Raw genomic sequence first — 8749 nt, 5'->3', positions numbered from 1 at the left:
GGAACATGGTATATCCTTCCACTTTTTTTGTATCATTTTCAATTTCTTTTTTTATCTTCTAGTAGTTTTCCTTGTGGAGGTTTTTAACTTCTTTGGTTAGATTTATCCCTAAATATCTTATACTTTTTGTGGCTATGGTAAATTGAATAACTTTTTTCAGTTCTATCTCAGCCTGCCTGTTTTTTCACATATAGAAATGCTATAGATTTCTGGATATTAATTTTGTATCCTGCAACTTTACTGTATTCATGTATTACTTCCAGAAATTTTTTCATGGAAACCATTGGGTCTTCTATGTATACAATCATGTCATCATTTATTTATTTAAATTAAACCAGAGAGGGACAGAGTGAGAGGGAGAAGGAGGGAAAAGTGAGAAAGCAAGCCACCAATCCAGGACTCAAACTACCGTTGGCCACATGGGAGTCCAGTGCCCTTAACTGACACACCACCTGCCAGTCCCGGTATTTGTTCTTTAAATGTTTGGTCTGGAGTTCTCACTGAGGCAAACAAGAAAGGAAGATACAGGGAATACCCATTTTCCCTGCCTGGCATGGAGAGGCTCTTCTCTGTTCTTCCAATGAAAGCTTATAAGAGTTCATATCTAGAGCAAGCCAGAAAACAGGGTGTGGGAAGTGCCACCTTTCTGTTCTGCCTGGTAAGGGCCTCCAACCTCTTTCCAGAGAAAGATTGTGGGACTGAAATTATTGGTGAAGCAAGTCAGAAAAGAAGGTATAGACAATGCCCCCTTTCCTGCTCAACTAGGAAGAAGTCTCAAGCTTTCCTTGCATGGAGAAGCTTCTGGTCTGCAGTTATTGCTGAAGCAAGCCAGGGAAGAAGATACAGGGAGCCCCTCCTTTCCTTTTCAGTCATGGAGAGGTCTCCCAGCCTCCCTCCCCTGAGAGACTGCAAAAATCTGCCTCAGAAGCAAACCACCATTGAAGAAAGTAAAGGGAGTGTCATCATTCTAGCTCTCACTGACAGAGCCTCTGACCTTTTTTTACAGAGAATTTGTAGGGCTGCAATTATTACAGGAACAATCCTGAATTTAAAAAAAAGGCTCACAGAGTTGCTTGCAGTTAGGCTCCAAAAGGTTTATCTTGTGTTTGCTACATTACCTCTGAAATAATGGCTTTTTAGAGACCAGACCACAGAAGGCCGCTGGAAAATCTTGTGGCCAAACCCTTTCCAAAGGGAAGCTGCAGGATGGGCTCATTCCAGGGGCTGTAGCAGTTGGAAGAGCTTTCATGGTTCAATACTCTCCTTTTTTTTTTTTTTTTTTTTTTTTGGGGGGACGCTGTTTCTTTGCTTTTCTTCAAGCCACTTTTTTTTTTAAAGAGTTTTGGCCTTTATCAGGGACAATATAAGTTAGGTATTATGTGGTAAAAGTCTCTCATCCCTTAGGAAGAAAATGTGATGTGAGAATTCCTTCCTCAGAAAATGCTTCACTCAGAGTGGAATTAGTGTATGAGTCTATCTTTACTTTCGTCCCCATTTTGATGTCATCTGGTGTACAGAAGTGTTTCTTGCTTTTTCTTGGAGAAAACAGATCCATGTGTCAATGTTTACTAAGTGTTTCTGCCGTAGGAGGGATGGTCAAGAGCCTCCTATTCCATCATGTTCTTGATGTCACTCAGAGAATGGTAATTTAAAAGTTCTTGGTATTAATTGATATTGCTTCCTTGAGGAATGGAAGAGTAGTCATTAGGGATTTATATCCTCTTCTACCTCTCAGTGTATGTAAAACACTTATTGGCACCTCAGAATTTTTATCTGTAAGTATATCTAGTAAGTATATCTAACAGAGTATGAAAAAATAAATAATGTACATGAAATACTTAGTTGAGCATTCAGCATGTAGATGTCCTGTATTTATGAATTGTCTTAGTCTGTTTGCCCTGCTCTAACACACTACTATATACTTGGTGGCTTAAACAACAAACATTTATTTCTCACAGTTCTGAAGGCTGGGAAGTCCAAGATCAAGTCATGGGCAGATTCAGTGTCTGGTGAATGAGAATGGTCTTCCTGGTCCATAAAGAGCCATCTTTTCATTGTGTCCTCTTATGTTGGAAGACATGAGGAAGTTCTTCGGGGTCTCTACCCTCATGATCTAGTTACCACCCAAAGGCCGCCCTTCCTAATGCATTCCCATTGGGGTTAGGATTTCAACACATAAATTTGAGTGAACACAAGCATTCAGTTAATCACATGAACCATTATAATTGTCTTTAATTATATGACTGTCAGTGATTTTGTGTTATATGCATGCTTTTGTTTTCTCTAATTAATACATTAAGGTAAAATTAGCCCAATGCCTTATGGAGATCAATGCTGCTTACTAGACACAACCAAAAGATGATAGCTATTTTTGATAATTTGGGGTAATTGGTTTAGATTTCACAGTTCTCTTTTGTCCAAGAAAACAAATTTTAGAATGTATAAGAAAGATGCTTGGACTTCACTGACATTATGACTTCTGCCCAGAGTCTCCTACCTTCTCTCCTAACTTATTCCATTTAACCTCTCCTGTAATGGCTACTTCTTTCATGAAGTTTTCTCTTTTCCCCAACCCACATTGATGTCTGAGATCTTATTGCACTTGAAAATCTTACCTTAAGACTCGGCTGTTATTTCAGTTCTCTAAGGCTTTACTTGTACTAATTCTATCTTTCCAGCTAGATTTTAAGCAGCCTTAGGGCAAGGATCACCTCCAATACATTCTTTATCTAGGACAGTAGTTAGCACACTGCTGAGTCCACAAGGGGTTCTGTGAAAAGACTGGTTAATTGGCTCACTAATTAAATCATGTTGAATTTCTAAATTTGTAGTTCAATTTACCAGTTTATTTGTAGTTCAGTACTCAAGTCAGTGGTTTTCTTTTTCAGTACTACACCACAGGCCTTTAAAGCCCAACAATTATGTTACAGAATGTCAGTAGTGGTATAGAAACTGCATCATTTATTGGGATGAAAAAATAAGCAAAGCCAATGACTTCCTTTAATTAGAAAGCTCTTGAAATTACAGTGCATGAATCACCAGGCTGCTGTTAAGAAATACTGGATTTTTGCTGTTTAAATGTTCTAAAACCAATACTTCATTAGACTTACTGTCACCTCCATGTGTCTGTTTACACTGAAGAGTACAATGATAACACCAGTGACCTGAAATAATTGCCACGTAAGTTCACTTCTGATGAAAGTTCAATTTTTGCTGAGAGAAGGCTGGAGCTCAACTCTCTGCACTGACAGCAGCCTGCAAGTTTCTTTCTCGGGCCTATTAGAGAGGGAACAGGAGCACTTTAGGGAGACAAGCCTGTGAAATCCCTCCCTTTCTCCTCACTGTTTCCCTTAGGCATGAAGCAACAGTTCTGGCTTTGGAAAGAACCAAATCATTATTTCTCTTTCATGATAAGGCAGATGATGCTGAAGAGCAACTTGCTGATGGGCAGCTGGTCATGGCAGGTCAGGGAGCAGGCCCGCGGAGACTGCCCTTCCATGGAGCGATATGGCAGAGGGCACTGCTGGACTTCACAACTGGAAAAGAGTTGCTGAACTAGACATCAGTCTAAAACACCCAAGCTCCCAAGTAGTGACTATTGAATTCAAGAAACACATAAGAAACCAGGAAAATGAAAAAAAAAATGTAAAAATGTAGGCATGAAATGGTTTCTCTTTAGCAAGGCTTCTTAAATATTTTCTGCCCTGAAGCTCTTTGCAGCAGAGTCTTTATTGTATGTGATTTATTTGTTCGCACCTTTAGCAGGTCAGCCTTGAGCAAAACTTCTGAAGTAGAAATCATTGCTTCCCCAGTCCACCATCCTGGTACCTGTGAAGCTTCCTCTGTGACTTCGTGACACTGGATATTCAAGTCTTTCATGGGATGTTCCATAGACCTGCTAGATTCTCATGCTCCCACCCGTTCCTGTCTTCTCCTGATCCCTCCAAGTTTGTCAATCCATTGCCTTTGAACTTTGTTTGAATTGGTTAGGACTCTCTCAATTGCTACTAACAGAAAAATACATGAGTTACCTAACCCAAAAGGAGAATTCATCATAAGGATGCAGGGATCTTCACACATTTCAAAGGCTTGAGGCTGCAAGGCTTCAAACACAGACTAGAATTGCAGATGATCAGACACCCTTACATCATTCTTGGCTGCTTCTCACAGGATTTTTGGTTTCATTATTTTCCCCTCCCTGCCTCTATGAAATGTCTTCCTCTGTGGGGTTTGTGTGGCAAACAGACTAAACAAAAAGGCAAAACAAATGGGAAACAAAAGCAAATAAACATGACTCGCAGCAAAGTCCACATGACACAGACAACAATCTGGGGTGAGATAGGCTGAATTAAAACTTCAGCTTTATGTCAAAAGGCTGCTATTTGGACAAGCTGCGATTGGATGGCTACCCTTGACCCAACTAACGTAAATTCAGCTACCACCTTGTACCCATGTGGAAGGGGAGCAGTAGTTTCTATAAAGTAGAGGACAAAAGCCAACAAGTGCCACTTTTTCCTTTGTCTCAAAGATTCTGCATCACCCTTCTCCCTGTGCATAAACTCTATGAGCTCAATGCTGTTTCAATCCTGTTTAAAAAAAAAAAAAAAAAATCTTGTCTTGGGAGCCCAGCAGGTGGCATTGTTGTTGAGGCACTGGACTCTCATGTACCCAACCCTGGTTTGAGTCCCAGACCTGGTGGCTTGAAACTCATGCAGGATGGTATGCATACTTCCCCAGAATCCCAGGAGGAGCATGAAGGGATTGTAGTATGGCCATCCCCCCAGGGGGATGATTTCTCACTTTTTCTCTGTCTATCTCTCTCTGCGTCTAAGGCTAATGCACACACCCTATAGCAAAAATCTCTCTTAAAAAAGTGTCTTAGAAGAAACACTGGAAAATTTTCCAAAACTGAGTGTTGGAATTAGTGGCAAAGGAAATTAAAGTTCCTCAAATCATAGCAAGTAGCTGGAAGAGTTCATCTAATGACCTTGACTTGGCTTGGTCCACATGTCATAAAATTGATTTTAAATAATAAACATCTACAAATTAATTATTGACCTGTCCTTGTGCAAATCTGATGGTGACTGCCCCTCTCCCCATTACAGCTCCACAAGTAGTTTTCTTTGAATTCAAGTACTTGCATTAGTATATGTGTTATTTACATTTTTAAATATATACATTTTGGGGTCAGCTTGTGTAATGCTTGTTAAGGCAAGTGGATCCCACATGGCCAACTATATGCTTCAAGTCCTGGAACCAGCAGCTTGAAAAACCTACCAGGTGCATGTTTGTGTGTGCCCAAATCCCAAGAAGTGAATGGGGGAGATGGGATTGTGGTGTGCCATTCCCACAGGGACTGCTTTCTCACGTTCTCTCTCTATATATCTATCTATAGCTCTCTCTAGTGAGTCCACAAACTCTATATCAATACCATGTTAATACCATACTGTTTTGACTATCACAGTTTTACAGTATATTTTGGGGTCAAGGAAAGAGATGCCATCCACTCCACTCTTCTTGTGCAGGATTGGTTTGGCAATACAAGGTCTTTTATGATTCCAGATAAATTGTATGATTGTCTTTTCTAGACCTGTGAAGAATATCTCTGGCACTTGGACTGGGATTGCATTAAATATGTAGGTTAATTTGGGCAGAATTACCATTTTGGTTATATTAATTCTTCCAATCCAGGAACATGGGATGTCCTTCCACTTTTTTATATCATTGTAAATTTCTTTTTTTAGCTTCTCTAGTTTCTTTTATTCAATGACTATATTTTCTACTTTCGATTTTTTATTTTTTAATAAGGCAAGGTCTTGCTATCCTGTTATCTTTCTCCCTCAGTTTCCTTGTTGGAACTTCAGGGGCTTGCTACCATACCTGACTCTTTTTAGACAGGGTTTTACTAAGTTTTCCAGGCCAGACTTGAGCTCACAAACTTCTTGCCTCCAGCCTTCCATGTATATGGGATTACAAATCCATGCAATTGTGCCTGGTCCTAAGTTTTAACTGGAAGTCAAACCTGGACCTGTCATGTAGTCCCAACGTACAAAATAGCACCATTTTAGCACTACAAACCACCAATGTGTCCTACTTTTGAAATATTTTATTGCATATTTTCATAGTTAATTGTTCTTGTTTTATGTCTACTTCTTTTATGTTATAACATTGCTTTACTTTTATTTAATTTCAAGAGAGTATGTGCATTTGCCAGAGAGAATCAGATGGGAAGGGGGGACCCCATGGAATGTGGTCATGACACAATCCCTTCTTCACTTCTCTACCCTGTCAGGATTTGAGGGATATGTGCACATGCACCTGGCATGTTTATTACTCTTCTGAGAAAGGAATTCAAACCATGGTAGGCCATGTGGAAGCTATATCCCTTATCCACTAGGCTATGAGGTTGGCCTTCTACTGTTCCTCTTTTTAAATGTGAGTAACTCTTTCATTTATCACATTACTTCCTAAACATAATTTCACACTTTTTAAAGAATATCCATGAAATTAATTTTATTTAGATTGAATGATATGTCAAAGATTTGGTCTTTTATCTATGTATTCCTAATGCATAGCACATATTAGGCAGTAAGTATAGATTGAGAAAAAAAAATTCCCATTGCTAAAGAGTGTGTGTACTCATTAGAAAGAGAATTCCTAGTGGAGTGTGGTCAAGCCACACTCCCTTACATAAATTTCCCCATCCCATCAAGATTTTGGCCACACACACATATGGTTAGCATGTTTTTCAAGCCAGCAGGGCCCAGATTTATACCACAGCTGGCCACGTGAGATTCTTCTTCCTATACACATGGCTTAACTACTGTGCTAAGGGGTGGCCTCAGAAAAAAAGCTTAATGAATGAGTATATCAGTGTTCAATTGTATAATTAGAGATATTTAATGTTTATCTAGAGTTTAGAGATTATATAGATCACTGTTACTCTTGTTCAATGATGAAGGAGCTAAAGCTCATGTTCATTTTTAGAATTTTCCTTTTACATGTACACAAATTAGCTAGATTAATCATCTGGAATAAATCTTCCACCTAGGATCAGATATTGTAACTTGAATTAAATCCAGATAATGTGTTTATTACTTTAAAATAAATATCTTGCTTAAATTTAGCAAGAACAATTTCAATTATGTTTTAATTAATCTATTTATTTGTTTTCATAAATATGTTTAATAATGTTTAAAGAAAGATAATGGCAAGATTCATCATAGATTTTGAAACAGTTCTAGTCAACTTTAAAGATGTTATTTAAACACCAAAGTTTTAAAATATTTATGCATTAAATATGCTCAGTGTCTTCTGTAGCATAAAGGATGTGGATTTTACATTTGATTTCTAAGCAAATTAATGATGCAGCCAGAAAGCATAGCAGGATATAGTGGGCTATAAAGAAACCAATTTAAGTAATTTGTGCAAATACTTAAAAGTTTTATGAATTAAATTCCAGACAAATTCTTTATGACAAGGCAACTTCCTCACAGAGAACAACTCTAGTCATTTCAATGTACGGAAATGCAATTAAAAAATTCAAATTAAGAAATTAAGGTTATGAGTCCAAGCAACTGATTTAGTAATCTTTTTTTTCTTTAAAAGCCATTTTCTTGAATTAAATATGTCAGTAGTATAAAGCTATCTTTCGCTCTCCTTATTGTCCCCTGATAATTTTTACCCTTCTGTAGTGGTCTATGTTCTTTTTCTCTTAAGGAAATAAGGTTTACTACGTTAGTTGAGAACAAAGGTATTGCAGTCGAGCCTACCTACATTTCAGTCTCAGCATAGTTGCTGTATACTAATTATGCAGTAGAATGTAAGCGATGCCACCTCTTTAAACTTCATTTTACATGTTTATGAAATTAGAATAAGAATATATACATCATAGTGTTTTTTTTATTATCATTTTTTATTTTACTTTTTACTAGAGGACATTTGCACTCACCAGAGACAGAGAGAAAATGAGACAGCACCCCCTCCTCCCGGGGGAGATTGGTACACCACAATCCTTTCTCCTTCATTTTCCTCTCGGGATTTTAGGTACACACATGCACAAGCCCTGCCTGTTTTTCAAGCCACACAGATGGCCATGTGGCACCCTGCGCTCTTAACCTCCAGGCCATCTGCTAGCCCCAAAGTATTGTTTTAAGCAGAAAATAAGATAATGTGTTACAAAATATTTAGTGCTCAGTAATAGTTACCTGGTTTTCTAGAGCAATTTCCACTTCTACGCCACACAAACACTTCATTCTGTATTTCTAAAATATCCATACTGTAATTATTAAAATATTTTTCTTATTGATCCCTGCAAAATCTTCTCAGAAAAGACAAATGTAGTATTTTAGCCTAACAGTCTTGATATTCTAAAGTTTAAAATTTTGGTGTTCCAGTCAGTTTCACAAGGGTGAGATACAGGACAGCATGAGCGACTGACTTAACTTTCTAAGCCCGTTTCTTCATTTTTATGGAGAAAAAGATGATGGAGCTAATAAGTTGCTGAGTAGATGAATTACTACAAAAAGGCTATCGCAGTTTATGGAACATAGTAAGTACTCAGTTAGTATGACCTTGCTTCTATAATTGTGGCCATTATTATAAAAATCCTTTGGAGTATGCGGAAAGATGCATTTGAGGAAATATGTGCTTTATTTGTGTTAGAGCTAATACATTGGCACGTATCTCTAATACTGTGACATTCAACTGTGAAAACCAATTATTACACAATTAGAAGCCTCCTCAATTA

General features: G+C 38.0%; 1 protein-coding gene and 1 pseudogene across 1 annotated transcript in view; both read left to right on the top strand.

Moving 5' to 3' along the window:
- LOC102471502 (SRSF protein kinase 1-like) overlaps positions 1-3559 on the top strand; it is a 30344-nt pseudogene extending 26785 nt beyond the window's left edge.
- Positions 1-8749, top strand: part of NKAIN2 (sodium/potassium transporting ATPase interacting 2) — a 625412-nt gene that overhangs the window by 326187 nt on the left and 290476 nt on the right. The window lies entirely within an intron of this gene.

Source organism: Tupaia chinensis, unplaced genomic scaffold, assembly GCF_000334495.1.
Source record: "Tupaia chinensis unplaced genomic scaffold, TupChi_1.0 Scaffold000106_1, whole genome shotgun sequence".
Taxonomy (NCBI): Eukaryota; Metazoa; Chordata; class Mammalia; order Scandentia; family Tupaiidae; genus Tupaia; species Tupaia belangeri.
The sequence above is the reverse complement of the archived record's forward strand: the minus strand, read 5'-3'. Positions and strand labels throughout refer to the sequence as shown.